Source organism: Triticum aestivum, chromosome 1A (genome assembly GCF_018294505.1).
Source record: "Triticum aestivum cultivar Chinese Spring chromosome 1A, IWGSC CS RefSeq v2.1, whole genome shotgun sequence".
NCBI lineage: Eukaryota > Viridiplantae > Streptophyta > Magnoliopsida > Poales > Poaceae > Triticum > Triticum aestivum.
Window position 1 is genome coordinate 336149900 of NC_057794.1, and position 9951 is coordinate 336159850.

Genomic DNA, 9951 nt, shown 5'->3' on the forward strand with positions numbered 1-9951 from the left:
TGGCACGTCTCGTAAAAGCAGAGATCATGTCCCCTTATTCCGGGATTCTCATCAATACGGGCGTGGGTAACCCAACCGTGCCATTGATTACGGCGCTTGGAGATAAGCGAGTTTTACTAGGCTGGTGGGGACACGTAGTTGCGTGCACCCATATAAGGGGATAAGTATCCACCTTTTCACCTACGCCTTCTTCCTCCCTTGCTTATCCATTCTCGTGCACTCAAGCTACAGCGCCCAAGTCCGCACTCCCCACCTGAACCTTCTCCAGCCATGTCCGGAGCGGGAGTCAAGTGGATGGACTCCTCCATTACGGAGGGACACATCAAAAAACTGAGGAAGGCCGGATACTTGGCTAATGACATCGCGTACCGGCTTCCCGAAAAGGGGCAGCTCCTCCCCACCCCAAGGCCCCATGAGAGGGTAGTGTTCCTTCCCCACTTCCTCCGCGGACTGGGCTTTTCGATCCACCCATTCGTCCAGGGACTCATGTTTTACTACGGCCTGGATTTCCATGATCTGGCCCCGAACTTCATCCTCAACACCTCAGCATTTATCGTCGTGTGCGAGGCTTTCCTCTGCATCCGCCCCCATTTCGACCTATGGCTCAAGACTTTCAACGTCAAGCCGAAGGTGGTGCGCGGCAACCAGGTGGAGTGCGGAGGCGCCATGGTGGGCAAGATGCCCAACGTCTTATGGCTCGAGGGCTCCTTTGTGGAGACCCTGAAGGGGTGGCAATCGGGGTGGTTTTACATCACCGAGCCGTGCGACCCTGAGTGGGTCGCAGCCCCCGAGTTCTGCTCCGGACCCCCAACGCGGCTCATGTCCTGGAAAGAGACGGGCCTGTCATGGGGCAACAAAGGAGAGGTGACTGGACTGCAAACATGCATCCAAACCCTGGTGGACAAGCAGCTCAAGCTTGTCAACGTAGTCCAGTTTATGCTCATCCGCCTGATCGTCCGATGTCAACAACGGGACTTCAATTTGTGGGACTTCAACCCGGCGCAGCACCGAACTCTGAGCAGGCTCTTCGACACTATGTACGAAGATGCCTGGAAGGTGCTTTTCAAGGGCGTCGAGGCTCCCGCATCCGCCACCGAGGATCGTGGATTTAGCGCGCAGTGTCACGCTAGCGCGGTAAGTTGTTTGTACCTACTACAGGGTATTAGTTTTCCATAGTTTAACTCAATGTGGGATCTAAGCTCCCTTAGCTTTGAATGAGTTGGCAGGCGAAGTCCGGATAGATCGACTATCCGGCTCCCTTGCCCGAAGAACCAGCCGATGCCCGCTTGGCGAAGCTGCTGGTTTCGGCACCCTACATGGTGCCGGAGAAGAAGGCCATGAAGAAGGCCATGGGGACTCGAAAGAGTGCCCGGCGGCAGGAGGTGTCGGGTTCATTACCCGACGGCTCCGAGGCGCATTCCTCCCGTGAAGACGAGGAGGAGGAAGAAGAAGAGACCTCTCCCCCTCCAGCGGGAGGAGAGAAGAAAAGGAAGGCCGCCCTCTCTGGGGAGGCCGGAGGGTCCAAGAAGGGGAGAACCCTTCCCCCGGACTACTCCATCAACGCCGATGACGGCGGAGAAGAGTGGCCGCTCAGGGCCAAGCCCCTAGAGAAATCGTAAGTATCCATATACCAGAGTAATTCATAGTATTCCTTTATTGCACAGCTTTCCCTTATGTCGAATATGATTATGCAGCCCACCCAAAGACCGGCTCGACGCATCATCGAGCGGTTCACTGGACTCGTCAGATGTGAATTCGCTTCCGACGGCTTCCTCCACCCGCCCTACGGACGATGCCGAAGTGTTGTCTCTACAGGTTCCAAGCCAGGCCGAGGTAGTCCTGGAGGCGCCGCAAGGTGACCTCCCGGACTCCAGGAGTAAAGGGGATAAAACCCCCAGGGCTCCAAGTCTGGCTCTAGGTCGGACACCGCTCCGGAACCTTCAAAGGTTCCAGAGTCCGGCGGGGGACCTCCTTCCAAGAGGAGCAAGCCCACCGTGCCGGTGACCCCCGTCCAACCGGAGGCGCCGGACAATCTGTTGGAGGCGCTCCAAGGCGCCTCCATCGACGAGGAGCACGACACCATTATGAGTGCGGTGGTCCAGAAAGTTCAGTCCGCCAAGAGCGGACTGACTGAAGCTTGTACTAGCCTTTTAACAGGCTTTGAGGTAAGTAAAGAATGTGTAAATAATATTACCGCATAGACAGTAGCCCCTAATGCTCTGTTTGGCGTTCGGGAAGAAAAGCCGAATAGAGGATCAAATAAAATTTGCAGGAGTCTAACAAAAAGGAGTCAATATGCGTATGCAGGCTACTCTGCTTGCGTCCGCCGCACTGACTGCGGAAGTGGACACGCTAAAGCAGAACCTCGAGCGGTCCGAGCAAGAGCTCGGGCGTGCCAAGAAGCAGCTCGAGGAAAATGAAGGTAAGAAATACCTTGTTTAAATATATATAAAAAGGTGAAATTGCAAAAAATGACAGGATTATCGTGGCTATTGTAGGGGCCACGTCTGAGGTGGTGACCCTTAAGCAAGCGCTGCTCGAGGCCGAGAAGAGGGCGGCCATGGAGCGCACCGATCGGGAGAAGTATGAGGCCCAGGTTGGCAAGGTGCGGCAAGAGCTCCAGGTTCTTATGAAAAAACATGAGAGTTTGGAGCTTGACTCAAAGACACGAGCGTTCGAGCTCGCGGCGGCTATTGAAAATGCCAAGTCTGCCAAGGCCGAATCCCAGAAGACCCTCCAGGAGTTGGATGAGGTGAAGAAGATAGCGGCGAGTAAGGCATTCTTTATGCAAAGCAAACACATAAACGTGAGTTACTTGTTACTTACCCGAATCTGGAGCTCTCCAGGAGCTTTCGCAGATCTTCCCCGGAGTGTGTCCGATGCCGCCGAATTCTATCGAGCCGAGGAGGGCAGCTCGATAGAGAAGGTGTTCTGGTCTCAGTACATTGAGGCCGGACACCCCGTGCCCCTGAGCGACCAGCTGAAGCAACTGGTCAAGCTCCACAAGGCAGCTGAACAGGCCATGAAGGGCCTCATAGTTCGGCTGTGGCCTGGAGAGGCTCTGCCTAGGAGCTATTTCGGGCTGGTGCGGCGGCTGGTGGGGGCCTGTCCGAGGCTCGAAGTCATCAAGCGCTCCGTCTGCATTGAAGGTGCCCGTAGGGCCCTTGCCCGTGCTAAGGTGCACTGGGGCAAGCTGGATGCTGAGAAGCTTGTGAAGGACGGGCCACCGCCAGGGAAAGAGCATCGCAAGCCCGAGAATTACTATAAGGATGTTCTGAAGGGTACCTGCCTTGTGGCGGATGAATGTTCCAAGGATGTATTTTTTGAGTAAAACTCGCTCGTTTTGTCTTGTGCGCTGAAACTTGTTCATATGCGCTAAGCAATGCTGTTGGAATTTAAAATATTACCTTCTGTGCGGCTGTTTATCAATTCTGAGAGATGTCGAGTCGTCGGCTTCTGCCCCCGTGCCGCTAGTGCTGGGGTGTTCGGGGATAAACCTGTCAGGACCCCGACTCAATGCCACATCGATCTAGCATGTAACACCTCATATCACTTTGCGGCCTCACGCACGGTACTCCCACGGGTGTCGCCTTACCTTTGCCCGGGACCGTTTGCGCCTTTTGGCACACGTATATGATAGTGTCGCTAGCATCCATATGATAAGAAGCCCGGGCTGACATGGCTAGTCGTAAACCCAAAGTGGCACAGACTTACAGGGACAGGCATCCATGACCCAGCATCGAACGTGTCGGTCATCAGCAAGTGAATCCAGGCTGTAGCACTGGGCTAGCAGGACTCCGGTGAACCGGGCTGTAGCGGGCTAACAGGACTCCGGTATTCATCGCGTGACATTTCCCCGAAGGGACAGACACAGGAACGAAGAAGGACACATGCCGGCCAGCCTAAGTGTTCCGGAGCAGTAGCAAGCTACCATGGCTCGGTGGAAACACTAGGAGACATTTCCCGGTAAGAGAGGCTACTAAGGATAAACAACTAGATGGTCAGATCCCACACATACCAAGCATTTCAATAACATACACACAATATGCTCGATATGTGCAAATACAACATGGCATCACAACATGACTCTACGACTCAAGTAATTTATTCAATAGGCTCCGAGGAGCGAGATATTACAAACATGGGTCTCATGACCCAACAATCAGAGCATACAAGTCAAAGCACAAGCGGAAGCTATCATGTCTGAGTACAGACATCTATAAATGAAAAAGGCTGAGAAGCCTGACTATCTATCAGATCCTGCCGAGGGCACAAGATCGTAGCTGAGGTAACAAGCTAAACGTCGAAGTCCACGCGGAAACTACTAGTGAGACCGAAGTCTCTCTGCAAAAACATAAAATAGGCAAACGTGAGTACAAATGTACCCAGCAAGACTTACATCAGAACTAACTACATATGCATCATTATCAACAAAGGGATGGTGGGGTTTAACTGCAGCAAGCCAGCTTTGACTCGATGGCTATCCTAAACTACGACTGCAATGTAACTCTTTTGAGGTGGCGCACACGAGTCCACATATTCACCATATCAATACACCACTATGGATCCGCTCCCGTCTCCCTACGAGAACGCCATCCATAACACTCACGCTTATCTTGCGTATTTTAGAGTATCCACTTTCACTTGTCTATGAACTGATATAAGCAACCCAGAAGTCCTTTTCCGCGGACACGGCTATTCGAATAGTTGATGTTAACCCTGCAGGGGTGTACTTCTTCATACATGTTTCCACCACTTAGCGTCTGCACACGACATGTGCTCGGCAGACTTCAAGCGAAAGCCGACGTGGGTGTAGACCACGACCTACCTAAACACTCAAGTCTCTAGTCCAGGTTTATCGCCTATTCGGGTTCCATCCATGAGGAGATCCGACCGGAGTTTCGCTCATAGCCCCAAACGATGTGAACAGGGTTCTCAAGATACCAAACGGGCATCCGGTACACCCGGCCACGTACCTACCGCATCACAGCCCACCCCTACGGTCAGCGCTGTCCACGGCCTCCAGTAAGCTACAAACACCAGAAACTACTTGCAACTCCTGGACAGAGGACTAGGGTGAATAAGAAGTCGAGCGGGGTCATATTTCAGGGCCCAATGTATGGTAGTAGCTGAATCATGGATCACAAACACAGAACTCAGTTCCTAAGGACGGCTGCAATGAGACAACCCACCATGTACTCCTACATGGCCTCTCACCGCTACCTTTACCAAATCGTGTTCACACACTTAGCTCACACACACAGTAGGACATGTTCACACGCCTCTGATTCATCCCCGATGAATCAGACCTGACTCAACTCTAAGCAGTAGCAGGCATGACAAACAAGCATGAATGAGTAGGCACAACAGGGCTCAAACAACTCCTACTCATGCTAGTGGGTTTCATCTATTTACTGTGGCAATGACAGGTCATGCAAAGGATAAAGGGGTTCAGCTACCGCAGCAAGTAACAGTTGAATCGTTGTTGTCCTAATGCAGTAAAAGAGAGCAGGAGCGAGAGAGTGGGATTGTATCGGAATGAACAAGGGGGTTTTGCTTGCCTGGCACTTCTGAAGATAACATTGAGTCTTCATCAGTGTCAACGATCACATCATCGGTATCACGTCTATCGAGAGGGGACAAATACCGGCAACACAGAAGGAAACACAATCAATGCAATGCACAATATGATGCATGATCATGACATGGCAAAATGAATGTGTTTTGAGCTAATGCAACTAGCAACAGATTAAATGAAGTTGGTTTGAATATAAAATTCAAATTCAAACTCCATATGTGATTACATAAATGCCCTTTATATAATTTGTGCTAAACAGCAGCTATAAGTTGTTCTAACATGCATGAAAATGGTACAGATGGATTCCTTGAATTTTTCTGATAATTTTTCATATATAATTTGTTTAATTTGGAGTTACGGTTAATTTTCTATGATTTATAGAAGTTTTAGCTATTTTCTAAAATTATTAAATCATTTAAGATTTATTTTAATTCCAGAACAAATACTGCGTCAGCATGACGTATTGGTGACGTCAGCAGGTCAAAGGCGTCGACCAGGTCAAACCTGACCAGTGGGGTCCACTGGTCAGTGACACAGGGGCTAATCCCGCGTTGACCCGGGCTTTGACCCGCTACGGGGCCCACTGTCAGTGCCACGGGGTTAGTTTAACAGGGTCATTAGTGCTAATTAGGCGTGCCACGTCGGCAGTCGCCGGAGTTCGGCCGGCGACGACCAAAACTGCGGCGGGAGCTCGCCGGAGTGGCGTTGCGAGCGGTTTTGGGCCAAGCCAAGGGCACCAGAGGGTTGCCCTTGCTTGCGCGCATCCAAAGGAGGCATGCGGGAGGCGCGGGGTGGCCGGAGCTCGCCGGAGTGGAGGCCGCGGCGGCTGCCGGAGCTCGGGTTTGGCCGGAGCGAGGTTACGGAGCGTTAGGGGGCTGGCTGAGGGGCTATGCGGATTCCTGGGGCAGCTAGGAGCACGCTAGGCCCGTCGGACTGGCCGCAACAGCACGTCAGTGCCATGCCCGGCGTCCATGGCGGACGGCGGCGCTCGGTACGGTGGCTAGCATGGCTATTGCACGGGAAACCAACGGGGAGAGAGGGGAAACGTAGCAGGGACTCACGGGGATGACGAGGAACGCTCGGCGAGGTCGGAGACGGTCCGGAGCCGGCGAATTTGACGAAGATGGCCGGCGGGTCCGAGGTAGAAGACGACGGCGATGGCGGCGATGCAAGGCTTCCGGAGGGCTGTGGATCGGTGGGGAGGCAGAGGGAGGACCAGCGGAGCTTCCTGGGGCGTCGGCGAGGCTAGGGGTGGCCGGTGGCCATGGGTACGGCGACGATGACGGCGAGTTCCGCTCGGTGGTGTGCGCGGGAGGAAAGCAGAGGAGGGAACGGGGTCCAGGGGAAGAGAGAGGCGGTCGAGGGGGTCGAGGCGTCTCCGTGGCGTCGCGAGGGAGTCGGGGAGGCTGCCACGGCGAAGCAGGAGGTGGCCGGAGCTCTTCGGGCGCGCGCCACGCCTCGCCTCTGCCTACTGGCAGAGGAAGAAGAGGACAAGGGGGAGGTGGGCTGGGCCGGCTGGGGGGCTGCACAGGGGGGGGGGCTGGGCCAGCACAGGTGAGCGCCAGGTAGTTCCTTCTCTCTTTTTATTTTTTTTTCTGTTCTGTTTCCCTTTTTATTTTATTTTGCCACTGTTTTCAAATTCAAAATAATTTCATACAGTGCCAAAACATTCTAAAATATTTTATGTTACCTCTCTGGACTATTCCAAAAGTACATAAAACATTTCAAAGCATTTGAAAATATATTCATTATATATTATGAATATATCCCCAAATTCAAATAGATTATTGATTTAAATTCAGAGACCAAATAATTCCTTAAAAATATTCCAGAATTTTGGTTTGATATATAACTCTTGCCAAAATTCACAAAACTATTTTTAGGGCATTTTGGATTCACAGAATGCAATTTAAAGGGTGCTTGCCCTTCTTTTAATTAGGGTTTTGAGGCTTCTGAATTCCTCAGTTCAAATTTCATTTGAATTTAAACATGATGCAGCAACCAAGCTAGTCCAAGGCCAGGGTAAAGCTAGGGATGTGACAACTCACCCCCACTAAACAAGAATCTCGTCTCGAGATTCAAGCGTAGGGTAAGGTGAAGGGGGAACGCAAACTAGTACAATCTTCACGATCTAGGTTGCACTTCATAGGAACGTTGATTCATTCACCATCTTTGTCTTGTCGTCTTGCTCTGAGAAATCCTGTCAACATGACATGGAGGGAAGAAGGAAACTCTAGAAGGGTCGATCTTCTCGAAGATCGAACAACTCACGGAATGAGACATAGGACCAGCTCTCGGGTTGAGACACGAGTTACACATCAAGAGGGGTGGAAAAAGACGGATGACGAAGGTGCACTAGGTGGACAACAATTCCACACTTAAGAGGGTGGTAAACGATTGTCCACGTAGCGAGGAGTTAAGTTGACATGACACCATAATGATGCACCTTAGGGATGGTGACTCGTAGATATATATCCCTCTTAAGTGGCAAAAAGAATTACTTTTGATTCAAAGATCATTGAAACTCTTTATACCAGCCTAAGGCAATCACAAGCAATCATTTTAGAGGGGTTCGGTAGAATGGCATACTCGAACTTGGATGAGTGGATTACCTTGTTGAAGACAACGTAATGGATGAATTTCCTTATCACCGGAGATGGAAGAGACCCATGGTAGAATGGCACATTGACGGTGCAAGCTAGGAACAGAATGCAAATGCTGGGAATGATTCTGATAACTGGGGAAGAACCCAACAATAGAGAGTGAATTCACGGTTTGAAAGGTCATAGCATTTCCGAGGAAACTGAGAGGAATCCCAGTTAGAGCCGATGATAACACGTAGCGCTTGTGCGTGCTCTCAAGAACTTGAGCATTTCCATAATCATCAAGGTTTTATCAACAACCGCGTCAAGGGTGCTGACAACACAACATACTACCATGATGAATAGCGATGGACGATGCAGATGCAAAGGAGGACAACACTTTCTCAGATTTCATCTTAGCGAGGCCAAGGGAACGAAATCTGGATGATCGACCGAGAGACATTTAGCACTCCGCTTCTAATGTTCTCCTTGATGTGCTAGTGTAACCCATTCATAGATATGGTTTGATATCTAGAACATCAAGTAAAGGTCGGACTTCGGGAGCACAAGAATCCATAAGGAACAACTAGGGAGGTAAATCCTACGAAATCCTTATGGGGAGGTGGCCAACTTCCTCAATCAAGATATTATAATAACAGGTCTTCCGGCTGGGTGTGTTGGCCACGACATCCACTTTACCGGTTATCGCGCGACCAATATTATAATTCTTGGGAAATATTCCAACCATCATATCTGCCTGAGATTCAGATCTGGTTGGGGTCAGGATATTCCAGACTCATCAAGTCTAGGAAGAAAAACGGAAGTTTGCAACACAAATCGACGAGATGACGTTGCGAGATTCTCGGGGAATGAACTACGATAGTAAGCTCCAAAACATGAGCTGGTTCTGCTACAAACATGTGAACACGTTGTCCAAGACAAGCATCACCACAAAGTAGTCTTATAATAAAACACTACCGAGTTCAGGAGGGGGAACGATCAACGAGGGTATCGAAGTCCTTACATAAGTCCGGATTAGCTCTTATGAAGATACTCCTTCTCCTTGAACAAATCAGTCAGTGGCTTGGTGTGCTCAGGACACATATAGATTGAAGGTTGCAAGTCTTCAAACCACAGCATTCTTCGCACGTGTGCATGACTGATTTGGAATGATTCCAAAGAAAGCAACATTGACTTTCTCGAATCCATGGCGGCAACTTGCATCAGATGCACATGAATTAAAGGAAGTCACTACCTTCATCCAAACATATGCTTCATGAGCTAGCATGAACAATTGCTTTCAAAAGTTTCCAACACTAGCTTAATGTTCAACAAAATCATGGAGGAGATAAGAATGTTGTCAATGGGCTCAACAACAATTCATCTAGGTTTCCTTTTAAAAGGAATTCCATAGTTAAGTGAGCAAGGGATAGCATTGGTCAGGCCAAAGATGTAATGGTGTATGCTCGAGGGATCAACCACGAATAAGACAACATTACGAGCATCATTGGTACTGATTTGATTTAACGATAGCCCACACTCAAATCAAAGGATTGATAAGACAATAGGTCCAGCAACTGATCACAGGGACCAATCGATGAAGATATCATCCTTCTTCTACACACTACACAAAAATATCTCTTTGGAACGAACTAAGTCAGGCAAACTTTTATCTTCCAACTCTCCAAGTTGTTGTCTAGCTTAACCAACTAGCTCAGGGATATCTACCACCGATTCTTGGAGAGAAGGTGGTTCACAAGAAACCAACTTGATCACGGGCTCAACATAACG